An 18042-nucleotide genomic window follows, 5' to 3' on the forward strand; every position below is an offset into this window, starting at 1 on the left:
TGTTGCTTTGCTTGGCATGAGGCGTTTTAATTAGTTTTGTTGGTTGTTCTGCCTTCTGTTCAGAACCATTCCCAGGGCTGCTGCCGTACATCCAGCTCCCGGCCTCCAAGAGGCAGTGTGGCCTCGTGCATGGAGCTTGTGCAGCCTGGGTTTGAATCTCAGCTCTGCCCTGAGTACACCTGCTTGGATTTCCACTTTTCATCTGTGGGATGGGAATTTCGTAACACTCGCAGAATTGTGAGACTCGAATGAGAATCTACGTGAAAACTGCTTTGTTAATGTAAAATGTGTGAGAGAGAATTTTTTCCCTCTCAACAGCCTATCCACAGGGAAGGCCTTCCAAAGCTCTTTAGCATGAAAGAGGGCTGGGCATTTGGGGATTTTTTTTTAAGGTTTATTTATGTATTTGAAAGGTGGAGTTACAGAGAGAGGGAGAGAGACAGAGACAGAGAGACAGAGGTCTTCCATCCATTGGTTCACTTCCCAAATGGCCTCAATGGCTGGGGCTGGGCCAGGCTGAAGCCAGGAGCCAGGAACTTCTTCCAGGCCTTCCACGTGGGTGTAGGAGCCCAAGCATGGGCCATCTTTCGCTGCTTTCCCAGGTGCATTAGCAGAGAGCTGGATTGGAAGGGGAGCACCCGGGACTCAAACCAGTGCCCAAAAGGTGGCAGCTTTACCCTCTGAGCCACAGCGCTGATGCCTTGATGACGTTTTCACGGCATCTTCTCTCGGTCTGTGTGTCACTTCTGAACAGATGTGCTGAGATCATCCTCTGGTCTGCCCAAGGTCACAGCTCAAGGGTCAGGGTGCCGGCCTCAAGGAGCCATTCATCAGATCTCTGTCTCAGAATCTGGCATCAGATAGATTGTGTGGATGACTGGGTTTGTGGATGGGACCTTGGGTGGGGCACTAGATTAAGTCACTTCTTTTTTTTTTTTTTTTTGACAGGCAGAGTGGAGAGTGAGAGAGAGAGACAGATAGAAAGGTCTTCCTTTTTGCCATTGGTTCACCCTCCAATGGCCGCTGCGGCCGGCGCATCTTGTCGATCCGAAGCCAGGAGCCAGGTGCTTCTCCTGGTCTCCCATGCGGGTGCAGGGCCCAAGGACTTGGGCCATCCTCCACTGCCTTCCCGGGCCATAGCAGAGAGCTGGCCTGGAAGAGGGGCAACCGGGATAGAATCCTGCACCCCAACCGGGACTAGAACCCGGTGTGCCAGCGCCGCAAGGCAGAGGATTAGCCTGTTAAGCCACGGTGCTGGCCTAAGTCACTTCTGCTTGTGGGAATCAAGGAGTGAGCTGTATGACTTCTGGAGATACAAGACCAGAGATTTCTCTCCAGATCATCTTAGCTGTAGGCCCACCAATCCCTCAGCCCTTAAAGGACCCTTTGCTTGTTGGGGTCTTAAGCCTGAAGCTGGCCCCTGACCAGCAGGGGACAGTACAAGCACTCCCCGACAAGGCGAACGGGAGAGGTAAGGTCGACGGGTCAAGCACACCACAGCAAGCACCCATGAATTCTGTCGAAGCAGGAACTACTTTATTGAGGAGTGTACAGGCTTATAAAGCTTACGAAGGACATGCACAGTAGGGGAGCCAATCAGAGAAAAGGTCATGCAGGCATGGGTGGACCACGCACAGGGGCATATAGGGATCATGCACTGTCCACGTGTCTGGAACTAAAGCGGACCTATCCCTGCAGGTGGTCCGATCTCTCGTGACTTAACCGCAGCGGCCGCAAACACACCCCCCACCGCCCCCGCCCCCGCCAGTATCCTCCAGGCGCCATGTTGTCAGGAACTATTTTAGGCAATGCCCAATATTTGCTGGATGCTTAAGTCCCTGAGGATGTGTGTCTCCCAAACCATTCATCTCAGGCAATCTCTGAGCAAAAGCCTTGTTGGTAGGACTTGTGAGTGCATCAGTAGAATATCGTGGGATCTGATCTGTGAATAGAACTGGGGAAGAAATACTGGCCTGAGTTCGCCAGGCTTGCCAGCGGACTCTGATGCTCAGCGAGGATTGAGAACCACTGATCTCAAGTCACCACCTGCTGCTCACTTGGCTTCCATGGAAGCAGGGCTGAGGATCTTCAGGCACGGCTCACTGCGGCCACCCCCCTGGGCTGTTGAGCTTTATTGATCATGAATTGGTCCCCATCTACTAACCTGGTGAATAGTTGCAAACTACTTGAGTTCACAAACCATGTCTTCTTATTGTTTACCTCCAGGGTTTGAATCCAGTGAATTGAGGGGCAAGATTCTCGGTCCGGTTGGTAGCAGTGGGCTAGGAAGACAGGACTCAGAGGGAAAAGTGAGAAATTGTTTACTTCAGGAATGGGGTCCACCAAAAAGTGGGAAGCTGACTGAGATTCCCAAGGAGGAATAAGAAGTTTACCTGGATGGTAGACTGTGACATAGGTTGGATTTTATTATAGTCATCATTTTTAAAAATTTATGTTTATTATAAATTGACAAATTATGTATTTGTAGAGTTCAAAGGATTATGATTTATGAATGCAATGTGGAATAATTAAATCAAGCTAATTAACACATCCATTATCTCAAATACTTATCTTTTTATGGTGAGAAAATTTGAAATTTGCTCTCTTGACAATCTTGAAATGTACAGTAGACTAATATTAATTATATTCACCGTAACTGCGGCTTTGAACCCTTTGCCCATCATCATCCCATTCCTCCCAACCCTCAGTACCTGGTAGCCATCATTCTGCCTTCTTCTTCAATGAGTCCAATTGTTTAAGATTCCGCCTGTAAGTGAGAACACTCAGTATTTGTCTTTCTGTGCCTAGTATATTTCATTTAGCATAACTGTATCCAATTCGACTCATGGACATGACAGAATTTCTGATTTTGAGGATTGAATAGTAGTCCATTGTGTGTAAGATACAGCACATTTGTGTTATTCATTCATCTATAAATGAACACAAGTTGATTTCATAACTTGACCATTGTAAGTGCTGCTGCAAAGTACAGGTATTGCTTCAAGATACTGATTTCAAACTTTTTGGGTAAATATTCAGGTTTTAAGTTTTTTGAGAAACTCCTGTACAGTTTTCCATGATGGATGTACTAACTGATATTCCCACCAGTAGAGTCATAATTTAAATTCAGTTCAGAGGTTTAGACATGAAGGAACCATGAGAGAGACGACACAGTCTACATGATTATGTCTGATCAGAGTGTTGTCTGTGGAAAGAGGGACTTTAGCCTTTTTGAACTCAAAACAACATCATTTAGTAGAGGACTGACCTGCATGCAGTCACGTGTTCTAGTCCTCCCTGGCCACCAACTCGTGGTGAGTCTTGGACAAGTCAACTCTCTGAACCTTTTCCTTCTTAACTATGAAAAGGGTTTTGACTTCAAAACCTAGCTCCAGAGTTCCTGGGTTCATGCCTCCACATCCCAACAGCACTCTGTAGCAAGCCCAGTTGTCGTGTCCCTCTGTGTCACAGGCCTTCTGAGCCCTGCCCCCTGCCTACCCCCTTCCCACACTCTCCTTTCTCTTGCAAGGAACCAGGTTTGAAATGTGAAGAAGGGGCCAGCGCCATGTCTCAATAGGCTAATCCTCTGCCTGCGGCACCAGCCCCCTGGGTTCTAGTCCCAGTCTGGGCGCTGGTTCTAGTCCCGGTTGCTCCTCTTCCAGTCCAGCTCTCTGCTATGGCCCGGGAGTGCAGTGGAGGATGGCCTAGGTGCTTGGGCCCTACACCTGCATGGGAGACCAGGATAAGCACCTGGCTCCTGGCTTTGGATCAGCGCGGTGCTCTGGCTGTGGCCATTGGAGGGTGAACCAACGGAAAAGGAAGACCTTTCTCTCTCTCTCTCTCACTGTCCACTCTGCTTGTCAAAAAAGAAAGAAAGAAAGAAAGAGAGAGAGAGAAAGAAATGTGGAGAAGGGAGAGCAAAGACCCCCCAAGGCCGTGTCCTGTCACAGCCGTCTTGAGTGGTCCAGCAGTGAGCTGCAGACCGTTGGGGTGCGGGAGGTCTCACGGCCCGGTGCAGGAGCCATGATCAATGGCCCGGTGCTCTGAATGCTGCCTGACCTGCTGAATTCTCCCAGAGCGGCGCTCCACCGACTTCCTGGGCTCAGCGGCTTTCACTCTCAGGACTCACAGTTTTGGGAAGAAAAGCCTAGGATTTCTCTTTCCTGGGTAAATGTGCATTTTGTTATCTGACCTCAAGAAATAGCATGAAATTAACTTATTTCCCCTACCGTTGGTTAAAAGAAATGTAATTTTGATCTGTGGCTCTTCACACGTTTGGTAATATCTGACCATAAATAGTTTTAGGACTAGAGAGGGTCAAGCAAATAAAACAGCCTTGCCCATAGGCTGGGGGAAAAAAATTCTGCCCAACAAATTTAAATTGCCTGTCCTTTGATCATAACGCATATTGGTGGCCTGGAGGAGGATAGCACCAGTGTGCTGAAGGCTAAAATTTCCATTTCTTTCGCTTTTCTTTACCCACTGCAGTGGCTGTCCGAAGGACTCTTGGTCATATTCCCTCGCTAAGTAGGGTTCTGTGTCACTTTCTGCTTTCAAAATGTGCTGGGGGTCTGTGTAAAATGGCACTTTTTACCCATAGCAAGTAAGATATATTTTCTTGTTTTACATCTGATCACTCTGAGTGGTCACATTAGGGGGACAAAGAGAAAAAACTCTTTCCTTACCTTAGTTTTGGTCTGGAGCCCTAAGGGTTTGTTTCTTTGGTTCTAATTGATAAGGCAAAGAGACAGTTGAACCTGCAAATTCAAAGTTGGTTTAAGATTTATTTATTTATTATTTATGAGAGACAGACAGACACAGAGAGACCTTCCATTCACTGGTGCACTTCCCAAATTCCCACCACAGCCAAGGTTTGGCCAGGCTGAAGCCAGGAGCCTAGAATTCCATTTCTCTCATGCGGGTGGCAGGGACCTGAGCCCTGGGGCCATCATCTGCTGCCTCCCCAGGTCATTAGCAGGGAGCTGGAGCTGAAGCAGAGAAGTCCGGTCTTGAACTGCACTGGTTTGGGATGAGGTATCTCAAGTGGCGACTTGACTCCCTGCACCACGATGCCTGCCCCCAAAAGTGGTTTTTGAATATTACTTAATTTTAAAATTCTGTGAGAGGAGGCCGGCGCTGTGGGTTAACCCTGCACCAGCGGAACCAGCATCCCATATGGGCACCAGTTCTAGTCCTGGCTGCTCCTCTTCCAGGCCAGCTCTCTGCTATGGCCTGGGAAAGCAGTGGAGGATGCCCCAAGTGCTTGGGCCCCTGCACCCGCATGGGAGACCTGGAAGAAGCTCCTGGCTCCTGGCTTCGGATCAGCCCAGCTCCAGCCATTGTGGCCATTTGGGGAGTGAATCTCTCCCTCTCACTGTCTGTAACTCTAGCTCTCAAATAATTAAGTAAATACAAAAAAAGTCCTGTGAGATAAGTCCAAGCCTAAAGAGCCCCTCTTCATTTAATCACAGGTTTAAGATTCTGCTGGGTGGCAATGAGCCGTGGTTCAAACTTTTTTTTTTAAAGATTTTCCCTGTATCAAACTTCAAAATGAAGGCATGAGACCCTTTCACTTCCTTACCAGCAAATGCTGGAGGGGAGAGACAGGGGCCTTCGACCTTCAGCCCATTTCAGCCTTTCTTTTGTCATCACTGCCCCCCAACATGTGACATCTGGGAGCTGAAAAAAATGCATGGCTGACATAGAGGTCAATAGGGTTGCAAGACAACAGCCAGAGGAGGCTTGTTCAACTCGCTGCGCGGAGCTCAGTAGAAAAGAACCAAATCCCGCCCTTTGCCAGCTCTGGTTGGCACTGCCTGTGACAATTTTTTCCCTCGCTGGCTTGCTTATTGATAGGGATAATTTTGGATCTGGTAGCTGTCTGGGACAGACAGGACAATGACAGTAACTCCAAACTTCCCCAAGACATTGCCTGTCCTTCCTTTGGCCTAACAGTGGGATGTGGGGCCGTGCCCTCTGCTTCCCTGCTGCCTGCCCGGTGTTTTCCCCTGAGCCTCGCCCTCTTCCTGCCAGGCCTCAGCACTTTAACCAGTCCCATTTGAGAGTGAGGGCAGTTGGGGGGACAGCAGCCAATTGCCCATGTAGGTGCGGCCAAATACACACAGGTTTTCTGTGTTCACACTGCTGGCACACTCAGAGTAAGAAAATGCTCAAGTTATGCTTGCTACACTGAACTGAAAACAGAAGGGCTGGCGCGTGGCACGTCGGGTTAAAGCCTCAACCTGCAGCACCGGCATCCCAGAATGGCAGGGTTCGAGTCCCGGCTGCTGCACTTCCAATCCAGCTCCCTGCTAATGTGTCTGGGAAGGCAGTGGAGGATGGTCCAAGAGACGCTCCTGGCTTCAGATCGGCCCAACTCCGACCCTTGTGGCCATTTGGGGAGTGAACTGGGGGATGGAAGATCTCTCTCTCTCTCTCTCTCTCTCTCTCTCTCTCTCTCTCCCTCTCTCTGTAACTCTGCCTTTCAAATGCATAAAATACTGAGGGAGAATACGCAAATGTTAGTTAAATCTTTCACCTTATCTGATTTTATCACTGAATCTTTACATTAGATGGGTTGGGGGTCTCGTTCATGATCTTAATTTTTTTCAGAGGTATCTGAGGCACAGAGTAGGCAAATGGTTTGTCCAGGGAGACAGCAGTGGAGATGAGGCCGGAGTCCCACCCAAACCCTCTTCTGTCCACACCTGGAAGCGATGACTGACAGGCAGCGTGCGGCTTCTGTCGCTGAGACACAGTACGCTTCATCCTGTTCCTCTTCCCCACTGAAGAGTAATCCAAATGCAAACACAAACAGCTTTCTTTCTTTCTTTTAAGATTTATTTATTTATTTGAAAGGCAGAGTTAGAGATGCAGTGGCAGAGAGAGAGAGAGAGAGAGAGAGAGAGAGAGAGTCTTCCATCCACTGATTGACTCTCCAAATGGCCTCAACAGCAGGAGCTGGACTGCTCCGAACTCGGGAGCCAGGAGCTTCTTCCAGGTCTTCCAGGTCTTCCCACACTGGTGCAGGGGCCCAAGGACTTGGACCGTCTTCTGCTTTCCCAGGCCATAGCAGAGAGCTAGATCAGAAGTGGAGCAGCTGGGACTCAAACTGGCACCCATATGGGATGCTGGCACTGCAGGTGGTGGCTATACCTGCTATACCACGGTGCCAACCCCAGAAACAACTTTTTTTTTTTTTTTTAAGAGAGGAACATGAACAACCTGAAAATTGGACTCCAAAGAGAATAGATTTTCACATGTGTGCTCAGGGTTTCGGGGATGGTATTTTTATTTTACCCACAGTCGTGAATACAGCATTTGACTTCCCCAGCTCTGCTTCCTCACCACCAGGACTGGTGGACAGAGGATGTCCTTCCCTGTCTTACCCTCCCTAACTTCACAGGTGAGAGTGTTTCATTTTGTTCATGGTGTAGGTTTTGAAATTGATTTCTGTATCCAGAAGAGATTTTAGAAGGGGAGAAATCGCTAATGTAAAAATGTATCTCCTCATTGTACAGCCAAATCCTATTAAATGAGCAATTATTTAGCTAGTTGGAGGTAGTATTGTTTTCCTCTAAGGAGAAATAAATTTTTGTCACTATTTCTATCCCAACTCTTTTCTCTTTACTGTCAAAGAAATAAAGATTCTATATTTAACCCTATAGATTGATTTTTAAGTTGTTCTTCATTATTTAAATCAACCAGGCAAATATGTACTCTTGCTAGTGTGATATAAGCATTCTTTATTCCTATTTATTATGAGAATAAAGAATGATGACTTTATTTAATAACTTGAATACCTCCTGGAGAAAGTAAACTGATACAACATCTCAATATTTAAGTTCAAAGTTGATTTTCAATGATTTGACTGGGAGGCATTTGAATTAAAAAATCAGCTATTTGGAAGAGTCTTTCCTGAATTTTGTATGTTTGCTGTGGTGTTTTTGTCACCCTTAAATTAAACCTACCTAGAAGCTTCTTTTGTGGGATGTATGTGGCCTAGCAGTTAAGCTGTGGCTCAGGGATACCCTTATCGTGCATGCCTGAGTTTGAGACCAAGCTCCACTCTATTCCAACTTCCCGCCGAGGCACACCATGAGAAGGGAGCAGAAGATGGTCTAAGTACTTGGGTCCCTGACACCCATGTAGGAGGCCTGGATGGAGTTCCATGCTCCTGGCTTCAGCCTGATCCAGTCCTGGCTGATGCAAGCTTTTGGGGAGGTGGGGGATCTCTGTCTCTCTGTGTCTATTTCTCTTACTTTGTTTCTCTTTCCCTTTCTAATAAATAAATTTTTTAAATAAGCTGCTTCCATTTTTTTTTTTAAGATTTATTTATTTGACAGGCAGAGAGACAGAGTCAGAAGGACACAGTGAAAGGTCTTGCATCCACTGGTTCACTCCCCAGATGGCCACAATGGCTGGAGCTGAACCCATCTGAAGCCAGGAGCTTCTTCTGGCTTTCCCATGTGGGTGCAGGGGCCCAAGTACCTGGGCCATTCTTGGCTGCTTTCCCAGGCACATTAGCAGGGAGCTGGATCAGAAGTGCAGCAGCAGGGACTTGAACCGGCGCCCCTATGGGATGCTGGTGCTGCAGGCAGCAGCTTTACCCACTATGCCACAGTGCCAGCTCCCATAAGCTTCTTTTTGATGATAAAAATCTATGTTATAACTTTTCTTCCATATTATTCATTCAGGGCAGAGATCAGCAAACTTTTTGTGTTCAGAGAGTATATATTCCAGTTTGTGAGTCATAGGACCTCTGTCACAGCTACTCAACTCAGCTATTGTGGTGCATGTGTAGCTTGTAGATAACAAGACAGCATCGACTTGTCCCAATAAAACTGTATTTGTAAAAGCAGGCAGTGGGTGGTAATAATGCCATCTTAAGTGTTAAGGTGATCATATTAAGTGTTAAATTGATCATATAGATAGAATTAAGTGTTAAAGGAGATCATATAAATAAGATCAAGTGTCTGGTAATAACAACAGATAGAATTAAAAAAGAGAGAATGTTCCAACATGGGAAGCAATCCACACAGCAGACTCATAGAATAATAATCACTTTAAGTAGCACTCTGACTTCAGAATCAGCCCTTAAGGCATTCTGATCTGGCTGAAAAGCCCATGAGAGCATTGGATTCATGGAAAGCCAAGATATCATAGCAAAAAAAAAAAAAAAAAAAAAAAAAGTCCTACATGAATAATCTCTGAGTGAGACTTCAGTAGAAAGAAGGAGCCATCCAAGGAGATACTTTTCTCTGAAGGGAGGAGAGAACTTCTACTTTGCTTATGGCCTTGTCTAAATACTGATGGAGTTCATGGACTCAGAAGGCTTCCATAGCCTTGGCAGCTTGTGTCAAGAGCCTCGGGTGATCACTGACATCATACATAAGAGTGTTAACTATTAAATTAGTAACAGGAGTCATTGTGCACTAACTTCCCATGTAGGACCTCTGCCCTTGATGAGTTGTATTATGGGAATTAACTGTAAAACTTGTTCTCCATGATCCAACATGGGAAGCAGGATACACAGCAGACTCATAGAATGGCAGATGTCCAAAACAGCACTCTGGCCTCAGAATCAGCCCTTACGGCATTTGGATCTGGCTAAAAAGCCCATGAGAGTTTCTCAGGCATGGAAAGCCAAGATACTGTGGCAAAAAAAATGACCTAAATGAAAGATCTCTGTGAGTGAGATCCCAGTGGAAAGAATGGGCCATCAAAGAAGGAGGTACCTTTCTCTGAAGGGAAGAGAGAACTTCCACTTTGACTATGACCTCGTCTAAATAAGATCGGAGTTGGTGAATTCAAGAGGCTTCTATAGCATTGGCAACTCATGACAAAAGCCTCAGGTGATTACTGACATCATAAATAAAGAGTGTCAATTGTTAAATCAACAACAGGAGTCACTATGCACTTACTCCCCATGTAGGATCTCTGTCCTTAATGTGTTGTACTATGTGAATTAACGGTAAAACTACTACTAAAACAGTACTCTATACTTTGTGTCTGTGTGGGTGCAAACTGTTGAAATCTTTACTTAATATATGCTAAATTGATCTTCTGTATATAATGATAATTGAAAATGAATCGTGATGAAGAATGGGATGGGAGAGGGAGTGGGAGATGGGATGGTTGTGGGTGGGAGAGTGGTTATGGGGGGAAAAAGCTGTTATAATCCAAAAGTTGTACTTTGGAAATTTATATTTATTAAATAAAAGTTAAAAAAAACTTGTTCTCAAACAGTTTTTTTATTTTTTATGTGTGTGTGTGCGTGCGCAAATTTTGTTGAAATCTTTACTTACTATAGAGTTGGTCTTCTGTTTATAAAGTTCATTGAAAATGAATCTTAATGGAGAATGGGACTGGGATGGGAGAGGGAGGAGGTGGTGGGGTGGGAGGGCTGGTATGGTGGGAAGAATCACTAAATTCCTAAAGTTGTAGTTATAAAATTTATACTCATTAAATAAAAGGTTTCTCTGGGAACAATAAAGTAAGAAAGACAGGCAGTGGGCTAGATTTGGGCCCGTGAGCTATGGTTCATAGACCTCTGGTCTAAGAGGTTATTGGAGTACATTTGTTTTTCTGGGCAAAGGTCAGTCAGTTGTAGACAAGAAGCTGTCATTTCATGATTCCAGCTCTCATGAATCAGTCTCCAGAACTGTATCTTTAAAAGAAGCACTGCTGTCCTCGAATCCAGAATTAGGATGAGCAATGAAGAGAATTTCAACGGCTTCATTATAAAATACAGCGTTTAAGTGGGATGTGCACCTCATGAAAATGATGTCCCATGCAAGGACTCTTCAAAAAGCTTGCAGCAAAATGGAATTAAAAGGTATGCTCCCGGTGAGTGCTGTCCACGGGGGAGGTGTGTGGCTGCTGTGGCTGCTAGATTTCCCCCTAGGTGGGTGGTCGCTGGCCAGGTTGGAGACATGGCCATGGGAGCCCAGGATCCTAAGGCAAGGGCTAGGGTCTGGTAAGACCTGTCATTGGACAGGTGAGGGAGTTGGACAGAGGTTTAGTAAACTGAAAGAGATGGGACAGTGAAGGGCAAACGAGAGGACCATTCAGAGGCCACTCCGGTGTGCTGTGGATTTTGCACCTGCCTGGGCAGCCTTCTCGAGGCAGTCTGGCCCCATTTCCCAACTGGAGACGGTTGTTGGGGTCATTGTTTACTGTGACTGAATCCTGTGTGTTAAACAGTGACCTAGGCCTGGGATCTGTAGGGTTCTGAGCCATCAGTTCATCTTGTGTCCCAGGCAGGAGTGGAGAATGTCTGGCCCATGGGCTGTATAAAGCCTGCGAAATCATTTGTTCCATCCCTGCCAAGGCAACTGCAGGTGGGACTCAAAAGTCAATAAATCTATAGCAAGATAATTTTTAATGTGATAATTTTGTGTGGCCCATGAATGATCTCACAAATATCTATATGGCCCTTGGCAAAAAAAAAATTAAAAAAAAAAAGTTTCCCCACCCCTGTGGAGCATAAAGTCATCTGGCTAGAATGAAGACCAATAAAGCTTTTATCAAGCCAGTGTTAGGCAGAGAATCTCCTTTAATTGTTTGCTAGTGACATTTTCAGGTTGAGTTAGGGGACTCAGTCTAGGTTAAGAGCAAGGGCTCTGAAAGTCAGCTGGCAGGGCTCTAACCCCAGCCTCGCCACCCTGGCTGTGTGATGGTTCTGTGTACAATAGCCTAATCTTTCCAAAACCATCTTAATCTAGCCTTCTCTCTGAAAGGCTGTGAGTGTGTGCCTGCCTGCCCGCCCCACTGCCCCATCCCCACCCCAGATATTTTCCCCTGGCTGCTGCAGATGTCTGGATGGAATCATATTAATTTTAAATTACTTTTAAAAATGACATACTTTGCTGCAAGCCAACTCCTTCCTAAGCTGTGTCAGCTAAAGGTCTCCCCACCAGTTAGTCTGAAGAAGTTTTTGCTGTCATATCTGTCCTGTTAATTTAAGCAGAAACTGTAATTAGATGTAAGTGGTCCTGTTCCCACAGAAATGAGTGGCAGCATCTGTAGAGAGACAACCGTTCCAAACCCTTTTGGCTACCAGTGCTGTACAAGTTAGCTGTGGAGCGAGGCCCAGATCCAGACTTCTGTCGGCCTAATTTTCTATCTATGGACACACAACACTAAATCCAATATTTCTAATGCCTTGCTGTGATGGGTGCAAAGCCAAGCACATTCCAGACTCTGATGCTGGTGGCTCCTCCTGAGAAGAACACACGTAACTGGTGTGTGTGTGTGTGTGTGTGCGCTCACTTGGCATAGATAGGAAAAATAAATAGAAGTTCGATGAGCTGTGTGGAAAACCAGAAAATCGGAGAAAGAAAGTTGTGCTTATAACCAAGCAATCAAACCATAAACATATTTTGAATGAAGATGTTTTGTTCCCTTGTTTATGCTGCTGATTAAGAAATGCACTCCTCATACTCCAGAGGCCTGGCCAATGCTAAAGCCAAGTGCAACAGCTTCCCTTCTTCTGTGCATTTGGGAAAGACATGTGCATAGAGACGTTCCATACCGTACCAAAGCTTCAACAAAGCAAAAAGCAAAAAACAGCAGCTGAACAGCTTTCTCTCCTCCATGCCACACTAGACACTGTGAGGCACACAAGAACCATGGAAAACATCAGTCTTGATGAATCTGCAAATTGGTAAGGAATTGAAATACGCAAACTCAAAAACATCACCATGTAGAGTTGAGAACAGGAATAAGAAATAGAGTGAACCTCTCTCCACGATGACAAAAGCGTAGTTCAAAAAATTCATAAAATCTGGTCTCCTATTGCAAGATCAATGAAATGACGGAGTGAAGTTACCCAGTTAACCAACTGCCCAGACATTCCAGGGGTCTGTGCCATCCAACTCCCTCCTGATCTTGTCCCCAGTTTGGTGCCACCTGGGGGTAGTTGTCCACTTCAGCTTAAATATGCCTTGGGGTGGACTGGACCTCCAGAAAAGATGTTGTAATTCCTGGAATCTCCCAGAAAGCTGGTGCCCTTTTCGCTAGCTGGATCCAGGGAAATTGGGATGTGGGAATTCCTGGCCTCCCTGCTTCCTGGTGGGATTCCTGCGTAGGCTTCACTTTGCCTTCCATGCACCTGTCCTCCTGCCCACCAGTATCTTTGAGAACCACACCAGACAAGGGCAGCCAGTTGTTAATTTTTCCGATCCAAATTTGCTCCTTCCTATGCTTTCTTAACTTTTTCAAACGTAGAAAGGAGTTCTTCCAGTGTAGATTGTAGCTACAAAGGTTTATTGAGAGAAGATAGGCTGAGACCTTAATGGAAATGTAAAATTTAGCTGTCCCAAGGGATGATGAGGGCATTTCAGGAAAGATAAACTTTATAACATCAAGTAAAGAATATTTTCCTAGCTGACTTTGCGATTCCCTAGAAAACACATACGTGATTTAACAGGTGTGAGGGTACTTCAAAATTCATGGGAAATAGAGCAAAAAGATTTATTTTGGCACCAAAATTTTAGAATCCATGCATATTTATGAGGGGGGCATTGAAAAATTTGTGGAAAATGTATATTATTAAAAAAAATCCTATGCATAGATTTTTTTTTGACAGGCAGAGTGGATAGTGAGAGAGAGAAAGAGAGAGAGAGAGACAGAGAGAAAGGTCTTCCTTTGCTGTTGGTTCACCCTCCAATGGCTGCTATGGCCGGCACACCGTGCTGATACCAAGGCAGGAGCCAGATACTTATCCTGGTCTCCCATGGGGTTCAGGGCCCAAGCAATTGGGCCATCCTCCACTGCACTCCTGGGCCATAGCAGAGAGCTGGCCTGGAAGGGGGGCAACCGGGACAGAATCTGGCGCCCTGACCGGGACTAGAACCCAGTGTGCCAGTGCCGCTAGGTGGAGGATTAGCCTGTTGAGCCACGGCACCGGCTTATGCATAGATCTTAATTTTTTGCACTAAAATTAGCTTATCTATTCTACTTTCCACAAATTTTTTGAACTACCTTTATATTTGACCAAAATAGGGAACTTTGAGATCTTTTGTAGTGGCAATAAGGGACAAGCGTCTGTATTGGTACCTGATAGTGGTTTTTTTTTTTTTTTTCAGATTTATTTATTGATAAGTCGGAGTTACAGAGAGAGAGAAGGAGAGGCAGAGAGAGAGAGAGAGAGAGAGAGAGAGAGAGGTCTTCCATCTGCTGGTTCACTCCCCAGATGGCCACAATGGCCGGAGCTGTGCCAATCCAAAGCCAGGAGCCAGGAACTTCTTCTAGGTCTCCCACATGGGTGCAGGGGCCCAAGGACTTGGGCCATCTTCTACTGCTTTCCCAGGCCATAGCAGAGAGCTGGATTGGAAGTGGAGCAGCCGGGTCTCAAACCAGCGCTCATATGGGATGCCGGCACTGCAGGCAGCAGCTTTACCCAGGACGCCACAGCTCCGGCCCCATTTTTTTCTTCTTTTGAGCTCTTGGCTTCTTAAGCATTTGGGGTAGTAGAGGAAAAGCTGTGTTTCTCGGGAGGACATTTGGTTGCATCTGTGCATCACACAAGACCCCATCAACTGTGACATGTTTGGATGCGAAGACTAAAAATCAAGAGACAGAAACAGAGAGAGCTAGGGGTTGGCAGGGAGAGAAAGAGAGAGAGAGAGAGAGAGAGAGACAAAGCCCAATTCACCTAAGGACCAACCTATTAGGTTTTTCTAATTCAAAAACTGGGCTTGCCCTTTTATATAAACACAGCAGCTTTGTCTGGAATTTTGATTTCAGTTAAATCTCAATCAAGCAAACTGCAAATACTCCAGGGATCAAGACAGGAAATCTAAGTTGATAGCAGTTGTGTAGCTCATTTTAGTAAAGGCTTACCTTCTGGTTGATTCACTTGTCATTATCTCTTCCCTTGGTGATTTTCCTATTCCTCCCTATGGTTAATACTTGGCTTTTTTTTTTTTTATGTAGAGCATTTTAATCTTTAAAGTGCCATGCAGGCAAGAATTAATCTCTGGTGGAATTTTTCCATTTTGTCGATGGAGGAGATGGCGGAGGAGATGTAGATAGATTGCCTGGGACTCCAGAGTGGAATATTTTCAGAGCTGGGATTTGGTGAGCAATTTCAACCCTTGAAATCCTGACACAGCGTTAGAATTTCAGCCGGCTCCTGCCTTACAGAGCCTCTTGCTCCGAGTTTGTGAGGATGTGAGTTTGTATGGTGGTGGGGGAAGAGGATGAGGGACTACTGATGAACAGAGTAAACGTGATGTGTTTCACTTGAAAAGAAAAGAAAACAACCAACACCCAGACAAGAAATTGCTGACAGCATCGGATATAACAGAGTTTTGGGCAATTATTTTCTGCCTTTGGGGTATGGTGCTCCCATCTATAAAAACAGGAACAAAGACAGAAACATGTGCTGAGCTACTGTACTTTGCTATAAAGGACTGAAAGGGAGTTAGGTGGCTTCCTGTGGTCACTGACGTAGACAAAGGAGACTGGGAGAGATGTCGGGACCTGCCACAGTGCATGTAACTAAGAAGCACAAGAGTGTGTTGTGTCATAGCGTGGCTGCCTCAAGAGAGCGGGCAGGACTGGCTGACCCTGTGGGGCCTGGATGGCTCTTATGTCACAGGATCCCACGAGAGGGGGCAGTTCGGTGAGTCTGAGTGGATGACCAGATATGATTAAAGAGCGGATCCTCTGTGAGTGAGACCCCAGTGGAAAGACGGGGCCATCAAAGAAGGAGGTACTTTTCTCTGAAGGGAGGAGAGAACCTCCTCTTTGCTTATGGCCTTGTCTAAATACTGCCGGAGTTTGTGGATTCAAAAGGCTTCCGTAGCCTTGGCAGCTCATGTCAAGAGCCTCAGGTGATCACTGATGTCATACATAAGAGTGTTAATTGCTAAGTTAACAACAGAAGTCACTGTGCACTAACTCCCCATGCAGGACCTGTGTCCTCAATGAGTTAGTTGTATTATGAGAATTAACTGTAAAACTTGTTCTCAAACAGTTTTGTGTGTGTGTGTGTGCAACTTATGGAAATGTTTACTTAGTATAGAGTTGATCTTCTGTGTATAATGTCAATAGAAAATGAATTTTAATGGAGAATGGGACTGGGAATGGGAGAGGGAGGAGGAGGAGGGGTGGGAGTGAGGGTGGGAGGGTGGGTAAGGTGGGAAGAATCTCTGTATTCCTAAAGTTGTACTGGTGAAATTTGTACTCATTAAATAAAAGGTTTCTTACGGGAAAAAACAAGAGGTAATCATCCACGGTGCTTTTAATAAATGTTTCTGACAAATATGAAGCAAACAAACAAAGAGTGGATCCTCTCCTTGCAGCTGTGGGTCACTGATTCAAGGCAGTGGTTGTCGAGCTTAACTCCACATCTGTATCACCTTGGGAACCTAGAAAGTGTCCTAAGGCTCCAGTCTATCCCCAGGCGCATCCCCACATGGGAGAGGGGCCCGGACATCAGTGTTTCCAGGTCTTCCCCGGTGAGTCCACTGTGCAGTCGGAGTGGAGTACAGATGCCTTGGACTTAGCGATTCACACTGGGGAGCTTCCATGGGGAGGTGATTTGATTCAGCCTTCCCTGTCTCTCCCGTGCCTTGTCTCCCTTTGCTCTTGTGAGCGAGCAAACGGGATGGACAGCATTCCCCAGCTTCCTGCTGCTTCCTCCTCACTCTTCACAGCAGAGTGTGATAGCTGGAGGGTTGGGGAAGAATGAAAATTAATAACAACAGGCATGAACAACAAACACTGGCAACAGGTTTATTCCTGACAAAGACTTAGCAGCGCCTAATCATGACATGCCAAAACATTAGCGAGGAGACTACTCACGCGTGACTTGCTTGGGTAGCTCTGCCAGCAGACGTCGACTGGCTCTTGGGAGTAGCTTCCACCCAGTGCACCTCCCAGACAGAGGACGTGGAGGCTTTACTTTGAGGGGAGACACGAAAGTGATGTGCAATGTCAAAGCATTCCCATGTTCAAAATGACCCAGCACCATATGGGATTCTGTGAGCTAGAAAATGCTTGATTAAAATTCCCACCCTGTCCACAGACCGAAAGGGACTTTATCCCTAAATCTGGCACATTTAGACTGTGGCTACTTCTAGAGTTGTATTATATGGGTTCTTGCTTAGAGACAGGTCCTCTATTTTGGATTCTGATTTCAAACTCTCTGACTGATGGAATTTTGAATGTTTCACAGTAACGAACATGGCAGAATTATAAGCAATCTAGATCACATTATGTTTACAGTATAAATGCGTTTCCATAGAAAAGTGAGAAAAAATGGAGCAGGGTAGTATTTGGTAAATTGTTTCCAGAATTTTCTTCAATTCTTCCTGTATAAACAGGCTGAAATGAGTCAGCCTTTTGCTAAGTGTTCTTAACAGGATGAGAGAAGAATAGTGACTATGAAGAGGGGGTTCCAAGTTTAGAAACTGTTCCCCAACTCTGAGGCTATCAGAGTAAAGATGCTTTTTCATTTTGCACAGCATGTTAGGTTCAGTTTCAATTGTTGGAAATGTTTTTAGTAAGTTTAAAGGTTCTTCTTGTGAAATACACACATACATCATAATGCAAAGATATTTGGCTTGGAGCACGTGTTGAGCCTGGCAGTTAAGACGTCGGTGTCCCACATCAGAGTGCCTGGGTTCCGTCTCTGGCTCCAGCTCCTGACTCCAGTTTCTTGCCCTTGCAGACCTTGGGAGCAGCAGGTGATGGTTCAAGTAATTGGGTTCCTGCCACTCTCATGGGAGACCTGGACTGCATTACTAGATATTGTAAGCATTTGGGGGAATGAACCAGTTGATGGGAGTGACGGAAGAAATGAAAGCAGGAAGGGAGGGAGGAGGACCAGAGAAAAACAGAGAAAGAAAAAACACTCAGCTCAATGACCTTTCCTAAGGGACATTTGTGAACCTACCACCAGCCCAAGAAACAGAGTGTTGCAAGCCCTCCTATAGTATATTTGTTAGGTAGGAAAGCAGCATCATTTTGAAATTCTGTCTTTCTTCTTGGAAAAGTAATGAACATTTGAATCTGGTTCTGAGAGGCTCT

The sequence above is a fragment of the Lepus europaeus genome, chromosome 11 (genome assembly GCF_033115175.1).
Source record: "Lepus europaeus isolate LE1 chromosome 11, mLepTim1.pri, whole genome shotgun sequence".
Taxonomy (NCBI): domain Eukaryota; kingdom Metazoa; phylum Chordata; class Mammalia; order Lagomorpha; family Leporidae; genus Lepus; species Lepus europaeus.